Genomic DNA, 25463 nt, shown 5'->3' on the forward strand with positions numbered 1-25463 from the left:
GAAACATAACTATTTAGCATTTAAGTCCAATTATTATCTCCAGATACAGGGGACCGCCATGGGTACCAGGTTCACCCCCAGTTATGCTAATCTATTTATGGCGCAGTGGGAGGACAAAACCATTGCGCCTTTTCTTGGGACTGGACCTGGTATTCTGGCAATGATACATAGATGATGTGTTGTTTGTATGGAAAGGTGAAAAAGAACAATTGGAATTATGTCACGGATGGTGTTGCAGAAAACTAGAAGACACAAATGAAGATCCGACTGACTTGATCCAAAACTAAGGAACAAGAGGGTAAGCCCTGTCACAGCCCTAGCACTCTCCCTTACTGCTCAGCCTATGCAAAAATCTCAATGGTAGATATTGCATACCCTCGTTCCTCGACTGTATGACACCTGAACACCCTATAATAGTGAGGGGACACGACCACCGGCTCCCTACACTAAATACGGAGGGAGTCAGGGTCACCTAGGATCAAGACCACAGGAAAACAGAAATAAAGGAACAGACTTATCTTGTGGATGCAGCAGTAGCAGCTTCTAGCATCAGCACATTCCAGGAAGTTGTATAAACCGCAAGGTGAGGCAGTATAGGGAGGAGATATAAAGGGAGGCAATCACTGCTAATAGATGACAGCTGGGAGAGGGGGGAGAGATGTCAAAACGAAAGCAAAACAAAAGAAGATCATGCAGGAAGTACTGAAGAACGTCTATCAGAACTTCTCAAAGATCTGGTGGTGACAAACTATTTTTGAGAGAAATAAATAATAACCCATATAATTTGCAATTTACATCTAATGTTAACACTGTTAATACTCTGTGGAATTTCTTGATCTTCAAAGTACAATTATGGGAGATAGAGTTGTATGTAATATCTTTCAGAAACCCACAGCAAAGAATAGTTATATACTACACACTAGTTGCAATCTTCCAAAATGGCTCTCCAATATACCACAGGGACAGTTCCAGGGGTCGAGTCGAGGGGGAACGCGTGGGAACGGCGTTCCTGCACTTTTTTCATGGCAGGAACGCCGTTCCCTTTCAGGGCAAAAGGACCAGGAGGAGAAGCAATGAAATCAGATTCACAGGGGGCGGAGCGGAGGCGAGGCCCTGCGTGACTCGCACTGTGCAGGGCAGGCTAAGTGAGGAGGGAGGGGGAGCGGCTTCAGTTGAGGAGGGAGGGAGGGGGAGCGGCTTCAGTTGAGGAGGGAAGAGGAAGCTGTGTGCAGCGGTGCTGGGCTGGCTGCGAGTGACTCACTGACTGACTCCCCCTCCCCCTCCCGGCTGAGAGCTCCTCTCCTCCTATCCTGAGCCTGCGCCTGCCTGACTGTCTGCTGAGGTGAGCGTGGCTGGACCATCCGACCGGACCGGGGTCCTGGTGGTCCGGTCCAGACCAGTCTAAGTGTCTGTGACTGTCCCTGAGTGAGTCCGGAGGCCCTAACACGCCTGGTGGGAGCGCCGGTGGCCAGCAGCCCCAGACCAGACCATTCAATACCCCCTCCTTTATCTCAGTCAGTACTCTCATCAGATGTGACTGCAGGCAGCACAGCAGCAGGCCAGAAGCAATCGATCAGCCAGGATTAATGTGCACAGCCTGGGTGTGAGGCCCCCCTTACCCTGGCCTGAGGCAAGTGACAAACTGCCCCCCCCCCCTCCTCAATCTTAGGCAAGTGACAAACTCAGCTCTGCTACATCTACAATGAGCAACTACAACTAATGTAATGCCAAACTGCAGTCCCTCTATGTGATTGTGATTCCTTGGATAGCTTCCACTGGACCCACAGCCTGTGAGTCCAGTGGAAGCTATCGAAGGCATCACATAGAGGAACTGCAGTTTGGCATTACATTAGTTGTAGTTGCTCATTGTAGATGTAGCAGAGCTGAGCTTGTCACTTGCCTAAGAATGAGGGGGGCAGTTTGTCACTTGCCTAAGGGAGGCCTTCCACTGTGCACATTAATCCTGGCTGATCGATCGCTGCTGCTCTCACATCTGATGAGAGATTTCCTAAGGGGGTATTGACGGGCTGGTGGATGAGGGCAGCCACCTAGTCCTGCTTATGGATCACACAGTGTGCACTTAGTTATGCCCAGGCCCCATGACAGGGGGTCCCTGATGCATTAACTGACCAATAACATGGAGATCCCAGTGCCAACTTTTTTTTCCCAGGACTTGACCCCTGGACAGTTCCTTAGAATTAAGAGGAACTGTACAGAGGAGATTCAATTTGAACAAGAAGCTGTCCATATGAAGCAACGATTTCTGAATAAAAAATACCCAGAAATATTATTAAACACCTTATTAAACAATGTATGGAAAATGGACAGAATTTTTTTTTTTTTTTACAAAGGAACAAGAAAATAAAGATAAAAATATACAGGAAGAAGATCAAATGCAGATTATTTTGCCATATAATGCAGAATATAGAAAAATCCAAAATATCATTAATAAGCATTGGCATCATGTACAAAATAATAGGAACATTAATCCCCATGATACACAAAATAACATTAACCAAGGCTCCGAACCTGGGCCTAAAAAATGCACCGACTATCAAACAACCTAAGGCAAAAAATCAGACTGTTCAAGAATGGGTGAAATTAGTAAGTTTCTTTAGGTGCGGAAAATGCCAAAACTGCACAACCACACAACCACTGCCCTGCACAACCACTGCCCGCTTCACAGTGACAGACCAAACTCTGACAGACCAAACTTTTTAACGCACCGCAAACAACCGCAAACAGTCCATTTGCCCAACCGCAAACTCTCCATTTGCACAAGGTTGGATACCAAGCTAGCCATGTCCCGTTCCTTGTCCTCACTGAGGTCATTGAAGGTCTCTTCCTCCACCCAGCCACGTACAACACCAAGGGTCCCAGAAAGGTGACAACAAGTCCCCTGGGATGCTTGCTGTGGTTGGTCTTCCACCTCCTCAAAGCTACCTTCCTCCTCTGACTCTTCTTCTTCAGACTCCTCTCTCTGCGTTGCCGCAGGTCCAGCAATCGACGACGACAAGGCTGCATCTGGTGGGGATGGTGACCACAACTCTTCCTCTTCATGCTTATCTACGGCCTGATCAAGCACTCTTCGCAGGACATGCTCAAGAAAAAATGCATATGGGATGAGGTCGATGATGTTGCCTTGGGTTTGACTGACAAGGTTTGTCACCGCCACAAAAGGGAAACATGAGCCTACAGTCATTGTGCATGAGCGTTCAGTAACGTGGCCAAAAAATACCCAGCTCCGCAGAGGCTGTCCTCTTTTTTTTTTTTTACTAAAAAAATCTGTTCTTACCAGTTTAATCTCTGTTTTGTCCCCTATCAAGGGTCGGTGTGGTGTATGGAATAGATTTTAGGAACCGGGAGATGGAAAAAGATGCTTGGTTTGTCCTCTTAATTCCAATTTGGGGCACTGCGCGCGCGCCTTGCAATGTACTGTGCTACCAGATATGAGTGGTATGTTAAGTAGTACTATTCCTATCAGTTTAATCCCTGTTACGTCCCCTATCAGAGGCCGGTCTATGGAATAGATTTTAGGAACCGGGAGATGGAAAAAGATGCTTGGTTGTTCCTCCTACTTCCAATTTGGTGCACTGCGCGTGCACCTTGCAATGTACTGCGCTACCAGATATGAGTGGTATGTTAAGTAGTACTATTCCTATCAGTTTAATCCTTGTTATGTCCCTTATCAGGGGCCGGGCCATGGAATAGATTTTAGGAACCGGGAGATGGAAAAAGATGCTTCGTTTGTCCTCTTACTTCTAATTTGGGGCACTGCGCGTGCGCCATGCAAGGTGCTCTGCCACCCTATATGAGTGGTGTGTGAAGTAGTACTATTCTTATCAGTTTAATCCCTGCTACGTCCCCTATCAGGAAACGTGTATCGAATAGATTTTAGACAATAGTTGACAAACTCATGACATAAATTTTATTCCTCTATGCGTCAATCTTGGTGTAGTGATGACTGTGCTCGTGCGCACAATTGGGAGATTGCAGGCGATTGCAGTTTTTCAAAGCCTATGGTCGTGCTGAGGTAGTTCAGTCACAGTTAAGTGACCCAGAAAACAATGATTCTGCAGTATGGGCCCATTGTTGGCCTAGTAGGCTTTAATGATCACCTTAGATGATCACAAAGAAAATTAGTGTTTTTTCTATGCAAAATTATCCAGCAGATTGCTTTTGGTCTGTTCACAATGAAGCAACGACCTTATCATCATTTGGGGAGTGCCAACATTGCCATTGCAAACACACTCATAGAGGTGATCGCTTCATTGTGCTATGCAAGTCCCTTCACCACAACAAGGTAACGATCACGAAGGGGAATTGACACATGTATGTGCCTTTCTTTTTGTTTTGTTTTTGCAGCCACAGTGCAGCACCAGAGGCCAGAAAAATTAGGCATGTACACATGCCTGAAAAACTAGGCATTGTTGATGTTTTCCAGGCAGAAAGTGCACTAAAACATTGTGGCTTGAACCCTAGTTGGTGGTGGAGAAATCACGCAAGTCATCAAGCATGCAGAAATAAAATACAGCAGCATGTGGACCATTTTTAGCCCAAGGCATTTCATCTCATCAGGCCTTTTTTAGTAAAATGTATCGCCCACTGTCAGTCCCTTCGGGATCCATGCCTCATTCATCTTAATAAAGGTGAGGTAATCTAGACTTTTTTGACCTAGGCGACTTCTCTTCTCAGTGACAATACCTCCTGCTGCACTGAAAGTCCTTTCTGACAGGACACTTGAAGCGGGGCAGGCCAGAAGTTATATCGCAAATTGGGATAGCTCAGGCCACACGTCAAGCCTGCACACCCAGTAGTCAAGGGGTTCATCGCTCCTCAGAGTGTCGAGATCTGCAGTTTAGGCGAGGTAGTCTGCTACCTGACGGTCGAGTCATTCTCTAAGGGTAGACCCCGAAGGGCTGTGGTGATGCGTAGGACTTAAAAAGCTCCACATGTCCTCCATCAACAACACATCTGTAAAGCGTACTGTCCTTGCCGGCACGGTCATGGTAGGAGGAGGATTACTTTCACCTCTTCCCCTGTTAGATTCCCATTGTGCTGTGACATCACCCTTATACGCTGTTTAAAGCTTATTTTTAAACTTGTTTTGGAACTTCTGCATCCTTTCCGACTTCCGGTAATTCGGTAACATTTCAGCCACTTTCTGCTTATACTGGGGGTCTAGTAGCGTGGCCACCCAGTACAGGTCGTTCTACTTCAGCCTTTTTATATGAGGGTCCCTCAACAGGCACAACAGCATGAAAGACCCCATTTGCACAAGGTTGGATGCCAAGCTACTCATGTCCCGTTCCTCATCCTCACTGAAGGTCTGTTCTTCCCCCCAGCCACATACAACACCACGGGTACCAGATAGGTGACAACAAGCACCCTGGGATGCCTGCTGTGGTTGGTCTTCCTCCTCCTCAAAGCCACATTCCTCCTCTGACTCCTCTTCCTCAGACTCTTCATCCAGCTTTGCCGCAGGTCTAGCAAGCGATGCTGATAAGGCTGTTTCTGGTGGTGATGGTGACCACAACTCTTCCTCTTCACGCTGATCTACAGTCTGATCCAGCACTCTTTGCAGGGCATGCTCCAGGAAGAAAACAAATGGGATGATGTCGCTGATGGTGCCTTCGGTGCGACTGGCTAGGTTTGTCACCTCCTCAAAAGGACGCATGGGGCTACAGGCATTGCGCATGAGCATCCAGTAACGTGGCAAAGTTTCTAGCACCCCGGTCATACAAATACTCGTTGATGGCTTTTTCTTGTTGGAGCAGGCGGTCGAACATTAGAAGTGTTGAATTCCAACGTTTCGGGCTGTCGCAAATCAAGCGCCTCACTGGCATGTTGTTTCACCGCTGAATATCTGAAAAGTGCGCCATGGCCATGTAGGAACGCCTGAAATGGCCACACACCTTCCTGGCCTGCTTGAGGATGTCCTGTAAGCCTGGGTACTTATGCACAGAGCATTGTACGAACACATGTGTCAACTTGCCCAAATTCAATGCCGTCAACAAATTGCTTCCGTTGTCACACACCACTTTGCGATCTCCAGTTGGTGCGGAGTCAGCCACTGATCCACCTGTGCGTTCAGGGCAGACAGGAGTGCTGGTCCGGTGTGACTCTCTGCTTTCAGGCAAGTCAACCCCAAGACGGCGTGACACTGTCGTATCCGTGATGTGGAATAGCCCCTGGGGAGCTGGGGGGGTGCAGTTGATGTGGAGCAAGACACAGCAGCAGAAGAGGACTCAACCGAGGAGGTTAGCGAAGAGGATAGAATAGGAGGAGTAGAGGAGGTGGCAGCAGGCCTGCCTGCAATTTGTGGCGGTGTCACTAACTCCATTGCAGAGCCACGCATTCCATGCTTGGCAGCCGTGAGCAGGTTTACCCAATGCGCAGTGTACGTGATATACCTGCCCTGACCGTGCTTTGCAGACCAGGTATCAGTGGTCAGATGGACCCTTGCCCCAACACTGAGTACAGGTTGGGGATTGCCTTTTGTTAAAAGAAATTTCGTCCGGGTACCTTCCACTGCGGTCTCCCAATAGCTACAAATTTTTGGAAGGCCTCAGACTCCACCAGCTTGTATGGTAAAAGCTGGCAGGCTAAGAGTTCCGACAAGCCAGCTGTCAGACGCCGGGCAAGGGGGTGACTCTGTGACATTGGCTTCTTACGCTCAAACATTTCCTTGACAGACACCTGACTGTGGGCAGATGAGCAGGAACTGCTCAAGGTGAGAGGCGGAGTGGCGGGTGGTTGAGAGGGGGCAAGGAGGACAGTGATTGACGTGGCTGAAGATGCTGGACCAGGAGGAGGATAGTGGCTTTGAGTTTGTGTGCTGCTTCGACTCGTCATCATGGGTTGATCCCATAGGCGTTTGTAATGTGAGATCTTGTGCCTTCGCAAAGCAGTTGCACCTAGGTGGTTGTTGGACGTCCCACGACTCAGTTTCTTTTGGCACAGGTCGCAAATGGCATCGCTGTTATATCAGAGGCAGACACACAAAACAAATGCCACACTACTGAGCTTTGCAATGACGGCATTCTGGTGGTGGCAACAGCATTCGTTGGTTGGCGTGCTGTCTGGCTGACCCCGGTTGCCGATACATGCTGTCTGACTGTGCCACTAGCTCCTTGCGATGACCTCCCCCCTGCTTCCAACTCGTCTCCTCCTCCCTTCTGTCTCTCCATCTGAACTTTCCCCCTGTTCTTCTTCTCTTCGAGCGGGCACCCACGTGACATCCACGGACACATCGTCATCATCAACCGCTTCACTTGTATCTGACAACTCAGCAAAGGAAGCAGCAGCGGCTACAACAACATCATCATCACACTGTACGTCCATGTGTGTAATGCTGCCTGACTGAGACATATCCCTGTTATCTACATCATCTGGCAATAATGGTTGTGCGTCACTCATTTCTTCCAACTGATGTGTAAATAACAGATCAAGTGAAGCAGCTGTGGTGCTAGTGTTGGTGGTGGCGGCAGGAGGGCGAGTGGTAACTTGAGGCAGATGCACAAAAAAATGCCACACTGCTGAGCTTTGCAATGACGGCATTCTGGTGGTGGCAACAGCATGCGTTGATCGGCATGCTGTCTGGCTGACCCCGAGTGCCGATACATGCTGTCTGGTACAATATATGGGGTTCGGACCGCACTTCTGGTCCAGGTCAGTATGCTAGTTCTTAATCCTTCTTACTTCCTTGTTTGCAGAGAGAGCCGAGGGCTGCAAATATCCCTCTAATAGATATCCTGCAACCAATGGATTTATAATAGTGTGAGTCCGTATGTAACAGTAACCTGCATTAAACCGGTTATACTCACAGGATACGAAGAAAACAGGGCATGAATGTAATCCCTTCGTGGTAAATAGTTCTTATTCTGTCAAAACAGCCACGTTCCTATTCGATCTGGTTAGATCTCCACACGGACTCAAATGGTATATACCTCAGACAAATCTGTGTTCCTCTTCTCCAGATTCCTGCAAATTTTCTGTGGACAAGAATGGCTTCTGCAATAGTGAAGCTCCGTGTATATTTTTAAAACTTTTTATTTGTCCATACTTACAAGACAACTCTTTTAAAAAGCAATTGTTAAAACGCATAAAATTCCCAGCGTCTGCTACTTCTGCCCGACCCGGGTTTCACTCCTAGAGCTTCGTCAGGGGCACACTTGATTTCACCCTCCCCCTACCTTCTTATTCCTCCATTGCAATTAATCAGGAGTCAGATGTGTTCCTCCACAATGTTTTTCCTATCCTGCTATTAACCCTATACTGGAATCTCCTCATCCCCAGGGGAAAGAAAACGGATGCTATTAAGTCCCCATTCACATGGGCATGCTTTTTTATATATATTATTTTTTACTCTAATTCAAAACAGTTTGTAGGTCGAAGTCAACGTTTAGACCTCCCGGCTGTAGTGTACCTAATTCGTATATCCACTTGGTTTCTTGTTTATTAATTTTTTCCAGAAGACTGCCTCCCCTCCAATGATTTTGTACGGATTCCACTCCCATAAACTTTAGACCTTCTGGATTTTTTTGATGGTATTTTTTATAATGAGCTGATACTCCGTGGCTTTCAAGACCTTTTTTTATGTTTCTTATGTGTTCCTGTACACGGACTTTTAGAGGTCTAATAGTCCGTCCAACATACTGGAGGCCACAAGGGCACTCCAGTACATATACAACCCCTTTACTATGACATGTCATTTCACCCACTACTTCTAATTGCTTGTCTTTGTTGGTACTTTTTATTGACATACTCTTTTGTAGTTTTTCTGTCCTTTTTCTGTTCTTGCATGGAATGCAAAAACCACACCAATTAAAGCTATTTCTCGTTTTTTTATTCTCATCTTTATTTTTAGCACAAATGGCGCTGTGTACCAATTTATTTCGTAAGTTGGGAGCCTTTTTATAAATGACTGTCGGTTGCTCAGGAATCACAAGTCCCAACACTAAGTCATTTTTTAAAATCGACCAGTTTTTTTTTATTGCGTTTTTCAGTTCACCAGAGCACTGTGTGAACTGGGTTATAAAAGAAAAACGGAAATCAGTGGTCTTCCCTGCTCTTTTTAGTTTATTGGGAGTTACCTCTTGTTGTTTGGTTACCTCTTTTATACACCTCTCCAAGTCTTCGTTTTTATAGCCCTTTTCCACAAAGCGCTCCTTTATTACATTGCTCTTTTTTTTAAAAATAGCCGAATCAGTGCAGTTGCGATGGATTCTCTGGACCTGTCCCTTTGGTACATTAAGTAACCAAGGGGCATAATGGCAGCTCGTTAAATCTATATAGCCATTGACATCAGTTGGTTTAAAAAAGTTTTTCGTTTTGAGCTGTCCTTCTTCAGCATATATAGTTAGGTCCAGAAAATCCACAGCAATCCACAGAATTTCGCCCCCATCGCCGTCCCGACCCTCTGTAGGTAAAACCGTTCCTTGAACCAAAAGTAGTTATGTTCTAAACAGAATTCGACACATCGTATTATGAAATCCGCTTGTATCCTGGTCATATCAGGGTCAGTGTACAGGGTCTCTCTTATTGCTTGCAGTCCTAATTTTTTCGGGATGATGGTATATAGGGACGATACGTCGATGGTAGCCATCCACGTATTCTCCCCAATCCCCTGCAATTCCTTTATTAATTCTACCACACTCCCGCTATTTTTTAAGTAAGAAGGTGCCATTGGTACATACTTTTGTAGGTAATTATCTATATACTCTGTAATTCTGCTGGTAAGAGAATTGATCCCCGACACTATAGGTCTCCAGGGGGGATTTGTAATACTTTTATGTATTTTCGGTAGTATATAGATAATTGGGGTCATTGGCTCTTTTATGTTTAAATAATCTACCTCTTTTTTATTCAAGATGCCCTTGTCACCACCATATTTCACCAAAATTTGAAGTTTATTTTTATATTCTAGGAGGGGGTCTTTTTTCAACACGGCATAGGTCTTACTGTCTCCCAACTGCCTAAGGACCTCTGCTTCATAGTCCTCAATGTTCATAATCACAACCCCCCCCCCCCTTTGTCCGCAGGCTTTATTATTATATCTGAGTTATTCTGTAAAGTTTTTAGTGCATCTTTCTCTTTTTTAGTTAAATTACTCCTTTTCTTTTTTACATCTATTTTTTCCAATTCGTTTCCAAGTCTTCTGGAAAAAATTAATAAACAAGAAACCAAGTGGATATACGAATTAGGTACACTACAGCCGGGAGGTCTAAACGTTGACTTCGACCTACAAACTGTTTTGAATTAGAGTAAAAAATAATATATATAAAAAAGCATGCCCATGTGAATGGGGACTTAATAGCATCCGTTTTCTTTCCCCTGGGGATGAGGAGATTCCAGTATAGGGTTAATAGCAGGATAGGAAAAACATTGTGGAGGAACACATCTGACTCCTGATTAATTGCAATGGAGGAATAAGAAGGTAGGGGGAGGGTGAAATCAAGTGTGCCCCTGACGAAGCTCTAGGAGTGAAACCCGGGTCGGCAGAAGTAGCAGACGCTGGGAATTTTATGCGTTTTAACAATTGCTTTTTAAAAGAGTTGTCTTGTAAGTATGGACAAATAAAAAGTTTTAAAAATATACACGGAGCTTCACTATTGCAGAAGCCATTCTTGTCCACAGAAAATTTGCAGGAATCTGGAGAAGAGGAACACAGATTTGTCTGAGGTATATACCATTTGAGTCCGTGTGGAGATCTAACCAGATCGAATAGGAACGTGGCTGTTTTGACAGAATAAGAACTATTTACCACGAAGGGATTACATTCATGCCCTGTTTTCTTCGTATCCTGTGAGTATAACCGGTTTAATGCAGGTTACTGTTACATACGGACTCACACTATTATAAATCCATTGGTTGCAGGATATCTATTAGAGGGATATTTGCAGCCCTCGGCTCTCTCTGCAAACAAGGAAGTAAGAAGGATTAAGAACTAGCATACTGACCTGGACCAGAAGCGCGGTCCGAACCCCATATATTGTACCTGTCTTTTACGTGATTGAACCCACATCACTTTTTCGGACCTGCTGCATAGCATTATTGCGGACTGGTGATATATTTATTTCTTTATTGATACATGCTGTCTGACTGTGCCACTAGCTCCTTGCGACGACCTCCCCCTGCTTCCAACTCGTCTCCTCCTCCTCTCTGTCTCCCCATCTGAACTTTCCACCTGTTCTTCTTCTCTTCGAGCGGGCACCCACGTGACATCCACATCGTCATCATCAACCGCTTCACTTGTATCTGACAACTCAGCAAAAGAAGCAGCAGCGGGTACAACATCATCACATCGTACGTCCATGTGTGTAATGCTGCCTGACTGAGACATGTAGCAAGGCCGATTCATTGGTCTGTATTTGTGGGAGGGGCGTCCTGGCCTATATCTGGCTCATACCTCTCTCCATGTTACGTCGGACGGCAGCGGTGTTCCTGTTACAGCGTCTCCTAGGTAACACAGCGTCACTTCCGGTCGGCGCTTCCTCCGGCAGTCCGGCGTCCTGGTCCTCCTTGTGCGGCGGGTAAGTAGCTGCTGCCTCAGCGCAGCTTCGTTTCGTCAAGTTCGGTCGGTGGGGTCGGTCCCTCTAAGGTAAGAGAGGGACATCCCCACACCGGAGCGGCAGTCTGGCAGCACGCCCCGCTCCCACGTGACTCGCACGCAGGTAGCAGGAGTCAGCGAGACTCCGATTCCTTCAGTGTTCCTCCGTCCAGTTCGTTTTATTTTCTCAGGGGGATTTTGCTAGAGGCTTGTGAGAGAGAGGGGGGGCATCAATAGCTCGACTCATAGTAGGTAGTATGTGTGAAGATGTCTGTGCAGCTCTTCTTGGTTGGCCTGGAAACCTCCTGACTTTTGACCTCATAAGATCAAGGTGATATTAGTCGCAGCACTTGTGTTTTTTCAGTTGTCAAGCAAATGTACCTTTAGAGACGCCCAAAAAAAAAAAAAAAAGTGCAGACAGCATTTGGTGGGGGGAAAAGTCTGGCACGGGCCGCCGTGCTCTTAGTTAGGTAGGGGGGGGTTGCTATGCCATGCAGTGTGGTGGTACTGAGTTGTTTGGGTGCCGTGCCCCCAGTAACAAGCACCCCCAAAACGTTTGGCAGCAGGGGCGCGCCGGGGCCTTCACATTGCATGGCACTAATTCATTTTTTCTGTGGTAGTTGGGCAGGTTTTTCAGTTACCTGTCTTCATACACCTGGCTTACCACTTAGTTAGCAGTGTTTTCTGGCGCTGGCTCGTCAGCCGTTCAGCCAACTCCGTGATTTGGTCTACTTCTGCGGTTGATCCCTTTGTGTTCCTCTCATACTAGCATCTTGTCCTGTCTCGGTAAGGTCTTTGGCTCCAAATTCATCCACTGTCACGCGTCTCTTCTGTCTCCATACCTCAGCTGTCAGGTGGTCACCAGGGTCGGTTTTCTTTGCATGACGGTTTCTGCAGTGGCGGTGGTGGTGTCAAAGCACGGGTGTTAGTCAATCTTGGCACTTAACAGTGGTAGTGACGGTTCGTCATTTTGCTTGTTTCAACAGTCCGGTCATGTCTCACGGGTCAGATATCGTGGATGCTTCTGGCGAAGACCTGGGTTCTAGGGCATCGGAATCCGGCAGTATTCCATCTCTGCGCAATTGGACTGTGCCAAAACTCATGTCTGAATTAGCCAAAAGAGGCATTCCTTTCCCGGCCGCTGCCCGGAAGGCGGAATTGTATAGGCTACTGGTGTCCACCCCGGCAGAACCTGGCCAGCAAGAGGTCTCCATGGCCACGGTTCAGACCTCGTTAACTCAGCTCCACGTCATGCTGAATAGCCTCACCTCCTCCGTGTCCGGAGTGCAATCCAGATTGGAGTCGGTGGAGGCTAGGGTCGCTGGCTTGTCCTCACCCTGCCAGTCGTAGCGGCACCCGTTGCCAGTACTTCAGGTAACTTTGTTACAGTGCCCAACGTCACTCCAGCTCATTTTATTCCGGCTAACATCAAGAAGGATATCCTCGATGGCAGAGACGTGAACTTAGCCTCCCTCCTAATTGCCACTTGTGACTTATCGGACAATAGGGTCATTGCGTGCGGCAATGTTTCTGTCGTCCTGAAGGGGCGCGATCTTAGGCTTAGCAGGAAGTTGACGTTTCCGGAGTTTGTACTTGCCTTTAGTCTCTACCGAGATATCATCTGTTCGGTACGACCAGATAGGACCTGTATCTCTTCAGGGTCACTGAGTTGGGCTACAAGTACGGAGGCTTCGGGTTTTATGATTACCATTGCTATTTTTTTGTCAAGGCAGCAGCTGCGCTCAGTCAGTTCCAGTTTACTACCAACTGGGCCAACATAGACACAGAAATATTCTGTAGGCACTTCGCTGGGCTGAAAGCACCGGCATGCTCTTCATGCCAGCCTATCTATCATACTGGAGAATGGTGTCATAATGCCGCAAGCGCCCCTAGGTCCAACCCTTCTTCTCCTATTCCTGGTCCATCAACTGGCATCCAGCAGAATTCGGCGGTTGATAAACTCGGCCGGCCAATCAAATATCTGGGCAGATTGCAGATCTGCAACAACTACAATTTTGCCACTTGCAATTATAGTCAGTGCCGTCTGTTGCACATTTGCGCCAACTGTTTTCGAGCCCACCCGAAAGTTGCCTGCTCATTAAAAACCGATAAACATTGCATGAGCGTGGTAAATATAGACCTCTTGGAATCATACTTACAGGGGCATCAGGATGCTTCCTTCTGCGACTTTCTTGTGTCAGGTTTCACCCATGGTTTCCACACAGGTCTTGTGGCATTACCGGACCACACCCATGAGTGTAGGAACTTGCAGTCCGCATCCCTCAACCCCGGGTCCATAGAGAGACTCCTCCAGTTGGAGCTAGACAAGGGGTACATCATCGGCCCCTTCTTGTCGTCCCCATTCGAACGCTGGAGGGTCAGCCCCAAAGGAGTGGTCACGGGAAAGTTCAGCCACAAAGAGAGATTGATTTTCGATCTGTCAGCACCTCACGGGTTAGCTACTCCCAGTATGAATTCACTCATTCCAGCGGAGGAGGTCAGCATGGTGTACGCCTCCATCGATCAGGCTATTGCACTCATCCTTGCCACAGGCACTGGGGCGATCTTGTCCAAAGCGGACATATCAGACGCCTTCAAGTTGATGCCTTTCAGGCCAGAACTTTGGCGGTGGCACGGGATCAAGTGGAATTCCCTTTATTATTTCGCCACAAAATTGACTTTCGGATCCCGTAGCAGCCCTTGGATTTTCGATCAGCTGGCAAATGCCTTGCACTGGATACTCGAGAACAGGTTTTGTTGCGAACACGTGATACATTACTTGGACGATTTTTTGCTGATCGAATCTCCACAGGGCTCGCGTCGCGATCTTCAGAGCTTGTTAGCTTGTTTCGCTCAGCTAGGGGTTCCCGTTTCCCCCAAGAAAGTTGATGGTCCTGCGACCACCATCACCTTCCTGGGCATGTTAAATTTTGCCATGCGCGTCATTCCCCAGGGTAGGTCTTTTGTAGCCAGATTGTTACCACTCCTCTCAGCAGCTCCCTGTCAGGATAGTCCAGTATTCCTGGACAGTCAAGCGCAAGCGGATTTGAGCATGTGGGACCACTTCTTGAGTCATTGGAATGGCGTGTCCATGTTTGTCCCGGCGGTCTCGCATAGCTCCCCCGTCATATTCTCCAGCAGCGGGGTCAGCCCTGGTTTTGCTGCTATTTTTGGCCTCCATTGGCTGAACGGGGCATGGCCGGGGGAGATTTGCGAGACCACGGGAGCCCCCCAGACAACGGAGGTTAGGGAATTGTATCCCATAGTGGCGCCGGCTCGTGTTTGGGGCAACCAGTGGACAGGCCGCACCGTGGTCTTCGCCTCTGCTAGTCCCTCCTCCCTGGCCATCCTTGACAGTGGCAAATCCAGGTCTCAACTGGTAATGTCTTTGATGAGACGTCTGGTACAGTTGTCGCTCCTACACAACTTCTTATTCTGTGGTTCCCTCATATGTGATGCGCAAGTAGTAGCAGTTGACGCTTTAGCTAAGATGAATTACTCTTACCTATTTTCCCAGGTTTGCCCCGAAGCAGACACGTCGAGAACCCCGTCTCCTCGCCGGCCATGCTCTTTCTCAGCTAAACCAATACCTGACCACGGCCCATGGGCTGTTTGCCAGGTCGCTCTCGGCTAATACCACCCGAGCGTACAACACTGGCTGGCGGTTGTACTGCAAATTCCAGCAGGAACACCCCCGAGGCGGCCTGAGCCACATAGACTTCATATTGGCGTTCATCGGGTACTGCCATGAGCACATGCACCTTTCTCCCGGCACCGTCAAAACTTACCTGGCAGGGGTCCAACATCATTTGTCTCGCTCTCAGCCAGAAAGAACGTCGTTGTTTTCCAGTCACGTGGTCAAGGCCACGTTGAAAGGTTTACAGAACTGTACCCCAGGTGTCACCCCCCGTAGACAGCCTGTGTCTGGCCCTATCTTCAGAGGCATGTCCGACTTGTTAGACCTTAGGCCCTTCGGGGTTCTGCAAAGCTTAGTACTCAAAGCCGCCATTTACTTGGCCTTTTACGGCTTCATGAGGCCGGGGGAGTTCACGTCACTGTCACTCAGCGCCCCCTTCCTATCCCGCCGACAGTTGGTTCCCAGCCCAGAGGGCTTTGTCTTGTCTTTACCTGTGACCAAGACCTCCCAGTCGGGTCCCCCTACCCAGATCAAATTCTTCCCCACCTCACACAAATGGTGTCCGGTCCACGTTCTGCAGGAGTTGTCCGAGGCACTGGCCAGTCGCGGCACTGACACCCCACTGTTACCCTTCGGGACAGCAGCATTGTCCACATCCCAATTCATAGTGCACGCACGCATACTGGCGGCAAATTTAGGTTTAGACCCCCTCACGGTGTCAGGGCATTTGTTCAGGATAGGAGCAGCCTCTGCCGCTTCCAGGAATCAGGTGCCAGCTCACATCATTCGTAAGTTGGGCAGGTGGCGGTCATCTTGTTACAGTCGGTATGTTCCGAACCCTGTCAGTGAGATTCATTGTGCCTTTCAGAATTTGGCGTTGTAAATATGTCAATAAACACGTCTGTATTTTCATGCTGGGTTTTTGGCCTCTTTCAGGTGTACTCTCGACGGAAGCGGTTATGCCACAACTCAAGCCGCCAGTCCTGTTTGGGGGGTATTTCAGGGCAGTAGGTTCTTTCACACATAGCCCCGGCCACAAGTAGCAAGGCCGATTCATTGGCCTGTATTTGTGGGAGGGGCGTCCTGGCCTATATCTGGCTCATACCTCTCTCCATGTTACGTCGGACGGCATCGGTGTTCCCCTCCCAGCCCGCCCCATTCCTTTACATTCTCCCATAGGGTATACCCTCTTTCAGGTGTACTCTCGAAGGAAGCGGTTATGCCACAACTCAAGCCGCCAGTCCTGTTTGGGGGGTATTTCAGGGCAGTAGGTTCTTTCACACATAGCCCCGGCCATAAAATCCCTGTTATCTACATCCTCTGGCAATAATGGTTGCGCATCACTCATTTCTTCCAACTGATGTGTAAATAACTCCTCTGACAGATCAAGTGAAGCAGCTGTGGTGCTAGTGTTGGCAGCAGACGGGAAAGTGGTAACTTGAGAGGTGCATGAAGCTGAGCTGGAGGAGGATGGTGCATCAAGGTTCCGAGCGGAAGCTGTAGAAGATTGGGTGTCCTGTGTTAGCCAGTCAACTATGTTCTCAGATCTTTTTGAGTTCAGGGTACGTGGCCTCTGAACACGGGGCATTATTCTAGGGCCAAAGGAAATCACAGCACCACGACCACAACATTTTTTTGATTTGTTGTACTATGCGTGCAAGCTACTGTGACACCAGATATGAGTGGTGGCACTGGGCACTGGCAGTAGTGGGCACAGTACACGCTGTAGGCCTGACACACACGCTTGCAGGCAACTGAAATTGTATTACAGTTGATGGGATATAGGTAACTCCATCTTGTCTCTCTTAGCTGACCAGTACATCTGTTTCAAGATCTCCCTTCCCCCTTTGGAATGTGAGAAACTTCCTGAGCGGTTTCAAGAACACCCAAAACATTCCTAAAAGTTGGAAACGTCCCCTTATAAGGTCATCAGAATTTTAAATGCATAGTAGCCCATGTGTCCATACCTGATTGGTCAAATGCTGTTACTACTGCATCTTTTATGTTAATGCAGAGCTCATGTGTATAAATACTATAGGTTGTGATAAATGCTAACATATGACTGGATGTCAAGGAAGCTCAACCCCCTCTATTATAACTGTTTGCCAACTGTGAAATAAACCAGAATGGATTGGAACTAGACACGTGTTCACTGCTCATCTGATTCATTCTCCCGGTACCAGATAGACTTAATTCAAGCTGATCACCGAAATCATGTGTCAGGGACACGTTAGGCAAGAGAGTATATTGCCCAACAGTTTTGGGGGTTCGGGTCCGGGATTGGGAGGGTCCTCTTCAGGGCTACAGTGAAAGACATCAATTCTTGTCCTCCTCTTGGACCTGGAGCAATGACCAAAATCTCAATCAAGTAAGTCGAACCATCTATTTATGATTTCGGTGGATTGCGGTGTCCGGGACACGCAAATGTTGATTGTAAGAGGCTCAGGGAGTCCGAATCGTTAGAGATAGATATAGTGCACTATATGAATAAATCTGTTCAGGGAACAGACGGTTACAAGCTTGGATTAACGCTTATGTATATATAGTATAAGTATTTTAGAAGTATTAAGATTATCTGTCTGTGTGAGATGTTGACCGGGTGGTAAGTGTACGGTCACATCCCACTGTGAAATCATTCTGTTTCTATCACTGCCAACATGTAAACTTTATGTTGCACGGTCTAGTCTCACAAATTACTTCCTAGTTAACACATGGGTAGACAATTTGGCAGGATGTGAGAATTGACAGTTAAAATGTGAAATAGAATGTAATGCCCGGCTGGCAGCAGGGATGAAAAGCTGTATTAAATGTTCAGAAATGAACTGGTTAAGTTTTGTTGCCCTAATGATATGTGTGTGTTTAAATAGTGACAATTTATAGCCCTAGGATTAGAGATTACAGCACTAAAAGATGGACAGTTAATGCATAAGTGTATTGATAATTGAAAAGAGAAGTTTGCCATGTGGCATCCCTTCCCCCACTACATCTGCTGTAAATTCAAATAGTTCCACAGGAGTTTTTTTTTTCTGTTCTGTCTGAGATGTTTTCTCAGAGAGAACTCCCTCCCATATCATACCCCCCCCCCCCCTCCTGTGCTCAGGAATTCATCTAACCTACATATGGGGGTTGGGGGGGAGGGGGGCTGGAAATTGGTAATGCATAAGCAGAATGTGAAGATACTAACCTGTGTTATCTATAAGATCTTCCAGACAGGGCTCCAGTATTGGATTGGATCTTTCCAAATTGTATGTTCCGATGGTTTAAAATGTGCCTGCAGTGATGATGCTAATTGGAAGTGTCCAATCCTATCAATCTAAGGTTGCACCCATTCTAAGTCCTTATTCAGATATGAGTAAAGGTTTGAGAAACATGTGGGACATTTGAACGTCCTGTGATTGATTGCTTTACTTCCCCTGCTTGAACATTCCTGAAATAAGAGACGCAAGGCAAAGGAAATGCAGGGAGGGTAATTACATAGAATAAGTGGCGATGTGTGTAACACTAAACTAAAAAACCTCATGGCATATAAAATGATTTGAATTTTAACAAACTGACTGTATGATTATAACATGTATATTGTTTTACAGCGACAGACCATCAGCAATTCTGGGTGTGGTGTGGCTATCTGTTTCCAGGAAAGCTGTGTTTGTCTGTGCTGCAAATTTTGGCATGTAACAAAGAAATTGTGTGATTGGGTGAAAGATACATGATTCAGTGGAATGTGAATGGGTGTGGCTCTGAGTTGTATGTACGTAGCAGAGCTGTGTGTGCAATTCATATTTTATGTGTAAGGGCGTGGTTATGAGTTGTTAATGAAAAAGAGTACAAAAAAAAATGTATATGAATGCGTATGGAGTGCGATATTTGTTTTTAAATATGCACATTGAGAATTTTATTTTATTTTTCTTGGAAGTTTTTGGTTTTTATTGGTACCAACAGCATTGATCAAGCTGTACATTTTTATTTATTGAAGCCAATGAAAAGTTTTTATGGGCCCTTTGTGTGTTCATGTCTGTATTGTCAGATCTGTTCGTTTCAATGTTTGCAGTTACATGTTACATGTTAAGTGTTGTACTTAACATCAGAGCTCTGTTCGTATGGACAGCTAGGATACTAATGGCAGAACAGAAGAAGGACCACAGCGTCCGACCAAAAGGGGTGGACTTAAGATGACAGAGTGGGAGGAAAGAGAATCTGAGGACTTCTATGTGACATAATGGGGTTTTGACAAAACTTTTCAAAACTGACTCACTACCACGAGACCATGGACAGGGAATACATAGCAGATCATGTATTTAGCATTATACTAGATTACCCAGTCAGCCTGTTGGGGAGAGATCTGTTCATTAAGCTTGACTTGCAGGTATCAGCAAAGAATCAGGGCATAAGAGTACACTCAGGTCTCATTCCAATCTCTACACCGGGGCCACTGATTCTTGCAAACATACAGGACCACCCAGAACTTAATAACATTAACCCTGCATTATGGTCCTCAAAAGAATATGACACAGGATTCATAGATTGCACACTTTACACAGCTACTGTGAAACCAGGTGTCATCTCAGTATATCAGAAACAATACTCGCTGTCAAAAAAAGAGGAACTTGATGGACTTAGACCAATGATAGAAGAATTCCTACAAAAGGGAATCCTGGAAGAGGTGATTTCACCCTACAGCACGCCCGTGAATCCAGTGACAAAGGCAGATGGTACTACTCGCTTTGTACAGGATTTAAGGGCCATCAACAACATCATTGTGCCTAGAGCCCCTGTTGTACCTGATGTCACTTAATTATTATCTGCCATTCCAGCAGACGCTGTTTGGTTCAGTGTGATAGATCTGAAAAATGCATTCTTTTCTATCCCAGTTGATAAGATAACCAGACTACTTTTTGCTTTTTCCTTTGACAGACGTCAACTGACCTGGTGCAGAAATGCCCCAGGGATATGCTGATTTACCTGTAGTGTACAGCATAGTCCTCCAAGCGATGTTAGAGCCATGGTACACCCCCCAAGGTTCTGTGCTGCTGCAATATGTCGATGATTTGCTACTGTGTAGCATGTCAGCGGAGGCCAGCATACAGGATGGTTTATCACTGTTATAATGATTGTCAGGATGTGGTCACAAAGTGACACTTAAGAAAATGCAATGGTGTAAAATGCAGGTTGAATACTTGGGCTTTGTCCTCACAAAAGGTGAAAGGAGAATCAGCACAGAAAGAGTCCAGTCTATTGCGGGTTTGGTCGCCCCGCACACCAGGAAAGAAATGTTATCTTTCCTTGGTATGATAAACGGTAGACAATCGATTCCTGATTGCTCCTACTATGACAATGTTTTGAGGCAAGCCACTCTGGACGAAAATCCAGATTTGATTAAATGGTCTTCTGAAATGTACAATGCATTTGATTATCTGAAATGTTCGCTCATGTCGAGTCCAGGGCTGGGCCTCCCTGACTATAATATGCCCTTCCACATGTTTGCATCCACACTCAACACAGCAGGCAGCTGAGCTCATGGCACTCACTAGAGCATGTATTCTACATACTGATAGACCTGTCACCATTTATACTGAGAGTAGGTACACACGTGGGGTAGTGTGGGACCGTGGTATGATCTGGCAAAAGAGAGGAGTTACGGCAGCAGATGGTAAGGATCATGTCTCACAGGGCAATGCGCTGGAAGATGAGGTGGCGAAACGAGTGGCCAAATGCAACCTCACAGGTTTGTGTCACGATTGGGAGATGCCATGTCTGGCACCTCCAACCCCTGAGATGTTGCAAATGCTTACTGATCTTCAGTGGTATGCCACTGAACAGGAACAGTAAGACTGGCGTTATCCAGTATTGCAGAAAATCCTAAGACAGGATTATTCTGTAAAGAGGGGAAGCTATGCATTCCCCAACACAGTGCTTCCATCTTAATAGCACATTTCCACGAAGTAGGACATAAATAGCATTGAGATACTCATGGGTAGGCCTTTCCCCACACCATGGGCAAGATGCCCCCTGGTAGTGCAGGAAGGCTAGGACCTGATCAGAGAGGAGTATGTTACTAATCTGATCAAGGTCCTCAGTAAAACTGAAGAATAAGTTACTTGTAAGTCTCCTTCTCTTTCACAGGAACCAACCCGTCCATTCCGGATAGGCGACCAGGTGATGATCAAGATCTTAAAGAAGGGAAAGGAACCAGGAAGCTTTACCTACGGACCACCCACCGAGGTAGTCGCGATCACCAGAACAGCAGTCCTCACTGAACAGTCGCCCACGTGGATCCACGCCACAAGGATTAAGTTGGTGAAGAAAAGAGAGGTACTAACGGGGGCAAACAGCCCTGGCCTTCAACAATGTCCAGAGGTATTAATGGAGGCAGACAGCCTTGACCTCAAAGAAGATACAGAAGGGGTGCTAACGGAGGCAGACAGCCTTGACCCCCAACAGGATGACGCAGTCAGGGCATTCCTCGAGATGGCTGAGATACAGTGCCTTAATACTTGCAATTTTTTTGTCTCCTGCTTACTGTCCCACAACTGTGGAACAGACAGACATACTTGAAAATGGAAGGCAGAGGGGAAGACAATCTGTGGAAGACAAAGGAGAACTTATGGCTGTACCTGGCCAAAACTCTAAACTTAACTGACTTTTGTCTCCGAACCACTTTATCTGCATCTAACATTTTGGAGACATGTCTGGTAGCAGTCTCCACCCCAGTAGTTGTATGGATGGGGCTCCTACGTTCCCAATGGAATGACACAAACTTGGAGGGACACGATGTTAGATATGGATATATAAATCCTTATCATGCTTGCTATAACTGTCATACATATGAGACTCTGCAAAGTAATATGATTGAAATAATTACAGGTCTTGTTACAGCGGCAGAAATATGTTATAATTTCACCTGTGATGAGACATTATTGCCTCCCTGCATACAAGCAAAAATGCAGAACAAGAGTAAGCCAAGTATTTGTGATAGAGATCTATGTAGTTGTAAAAAGATAGTATCAGGGAAAAATATGCAATGTAATATTACCAAAACAGTACCATCCCTAGATAAACATGTACCTCTACCAACAGGATGGGTATTGACCTGTGGAAATTCTAGTTACACATACATACCGGCCAATACTACAGAGGGACCCTGTACAATAGCTAGGTTGACATTAGCAATTTTACCACTATTCCCAGTCACGACACACAAGAGACACTTCCCTACAGCTACCGGAAAATTGTGAATCTCCTCTCTAGAGCAGAATATATGGGTACCAGGGTTGGCCATATATAACCACAGGAGAATATCAAAACTAGTTTGTTCTATGGTAAAACAGAAAAATGTCACTGGTGCAATTCTGCAAGATATGCTGTTGGATATACAATCATAAAAAAAGCTATCTTGCAGAATAGGGCAACTAGTGACTATTTATTGCTTCAACATGGTATAGGGTGCTCAGCGTTCACAGGGATGTTTTAATTTATCAGATCACTCCCGTGGAATAAAAGATAAAATAGGCCAATTAGAAGAGATGATAAAACATATAAAACAAGATGTTGACCAAGGTTGGTGGGACTGGCTTTTTGGCTGGATACCTGACTTTGGTCAGATAAGGTATGTTTTAGGAGTGGCACTCGTTGTGATCGCTGCAATGGTGTTTCTCTGCTGTTGTCTACAGTGTGTGCCCTCCCTTTTTGCCATATGTAAAAATGTGGCCAAACGAGGGGTACACTCAACATTCCTCTATACTCCGGTAGAGGTAGAAGAGGAAAACACAACCCCAACAAAGCCTGAGGATTATTCTCCTGAAAGGTATATGGAATACCTAAAGGCTTACAAGCAAACTAAGGGAGAACAGAGAAAGAATCATATAGTATAAGATATATATAGGTTCTAAAGAGAGGATTGATGGGATATAGGTAACTCCATCTTGTCTCTCTTAGCTGACCAGTACATCTGTTTCAAGATCTGCCTTCCCCCTTTGGAATGTGAGAAACTTCCTGAGCGGTTTCAAGAACACCCAAAACATTCCTAAAAGATGGAAGCTTCCCCTTATAAGGTCATCAGGATTTTAAATGCATAGTAGCCCATGTGTCCATACCTGATTGGTCAAATGCTGTTACTACTGCATCTTTTATGTTAATGCAGAGCTCATGTGTATGAATACTATAGGTTGTGATAAATGCTAACATATGATTGGATGTCAAGGAAGCTCAACCCCCTCTATTATAACTGTTTGCCAACTGTGAAATAAACCAGAATGGATTGGAACTAGACACGTGTTCAGTGCTCATCTGATTCATTCTCCCGGTACCGGATAGACTTAATTCAAGCTGATCACCGAAATCATGTGTCAGGGACACGTTAGGCAAGAGAGTATATTGCCCAACAACAGTGAAAAAAGATTTATTTATTTTTAAATGCAAGCTACTGTGACACCAGATATGAGTGTTGCAACTGGGCACTAGCAGTAGTGGGCACAGTACACGCTGTAGGCCTGACCCACACTCTTGCAGGCAACTGCAATTATATTACAGTGAAAAAATTGTTGTTTTTTAAATGCAAGCTACTGTGACACCAGATATGAGTGGTGCAACTGGGCACTGGCAGTAGTGGGCACAGTACAAGCTGTAGGCCTGACACACACGCTTGCAGGCAACTGCAATTATATTACAGTGAAAAAATTGTTGTTGTTTTTGAAATGCAAGCTACTGTGACACCAGATATGAGTGGTGGCACTGGCAGTAGTGGGCACAGTATACGCTGTGGGCCTGACACACGCGCTGGCAGGCAACTGCAATTAGATTACAGAGAAACAAAAAAAAATAGCAGACTGATGTACTAGCCCTAAAAATGGCTTTTTGGGGTGCTGTCAGGACACTGTCCTTACAGCAGATCAGAGGAGTCTTTTAGGACTGGAGTGGACACTGAATACACTGGCCTAGCTATCAATTTCCCTATTAAATCAGCAGCAGCTGCACTGTCGCTGCTCTCACTAACACTGCAGCTTCCAAATGAATCTAAGATGGATGCTGTCCTTGCTTTTTGCTAGGAGGTGGGAGGGTCTGGGAGGGAGGGTATGCTGCTGATTGGCTGGAATGTGTCTGCTGACTGTGAGGTACAGGGTCAAAGTTTGCTCAATGATGACAAATAGGGGGCGGACCGAACATCGCATATGTTCGTCGGCCGCGGCGTAAGCGAACAAGCTTTGTTCGCCGGGAACTGTTCGCCAACGAATAGTTTGGGACATTTCTATAACTTCAATTAAGAATTAATTAGTTATAAAATAATTAACCATAAAAAAAAATTGGTTATAAATTCTTAAAATGATGACCTGGTGAATTGTAGACAACCCAAATCGATACAATTCACATCTAAGTCCGACTATTTCCTCAGATAATAAGTTCTTTTGACGTGAGATGATGTTGAAAAATGTAGTTCTGCATTATACAATATTACACAGGTATTATAAAAATATGCAGATTTATTGGTTACAAGGTTATAAACATAACTACAGTTGCAAGAAAAAGTATGTGAACCCTTTGGAATGATATGGATTTCTGCACAAATTGGTCATGAAATGTGATCTGATCTTCATCTAAGTCACAACAATAGACAATCACAGTCTGCTTAAACTAATAACACACAAAGAGGTAAATGATACTATGTTTTTATTGAACACACCATGTAAACATTCATGGTGCAGGTGGAGAAATTATGTGAACCCCTAGACTAATGACATCTCCAAGAGCTAATTGGAGTGAGGTGTCAGCCAACTGGAGTCCAATCAATGAGAACAGATTGGAGGTGTTGGTTACAGCTGCCCTGCCCTATAAAAAACACACACCAGTTCTGGGTTTGCTTTTCACAAGAAGCAGTGCCTGATGTGAATGATTCTAGTTCCTGCAAGTGGAGATACAAAAATATATTGGGTCAAAAAGTAGAGAGAAACACTAATTCCAGCAATAGTAATAACCCTTACAAAAAGTATACTTTAATAATAATCGAACAAATATGACGTATACAACACATCTACTAAAGTAGATCTACCGATTACTAGGCTAACCACTGATGGGTGGGGAAGCTATCCCTACATTTACACCCTAATCTCAAACTTAGCCCAGGGACGGCCCCTAATGGTGGGGACTCCCTGTCCTCGAACCTGGGCTAACAAACTCCTACTACAGCCCTAGGGTAGTGATAGAAGATAGGGTACTCACCTAGTGGTAGACTACAGGATAAACACATTAACTTACACACATATAGATGTACTTTGTATACAGCCC

This window comes from Bufo gargarizans, chromosome 6, assembly GCF_014858855.1.
Source record: "Bufo gargarizans isolate SCDJY-AF-19 chromosome 6, ASM1485885v1, whole genome shotgun sequence".
Classification (NCBI taxonomy): domain Eukaryota; kingdom Metazoa; phylum Chordata; class Amphibia; order Anura; family Bufonidae; genus Bufo; species Bufo gargarizans.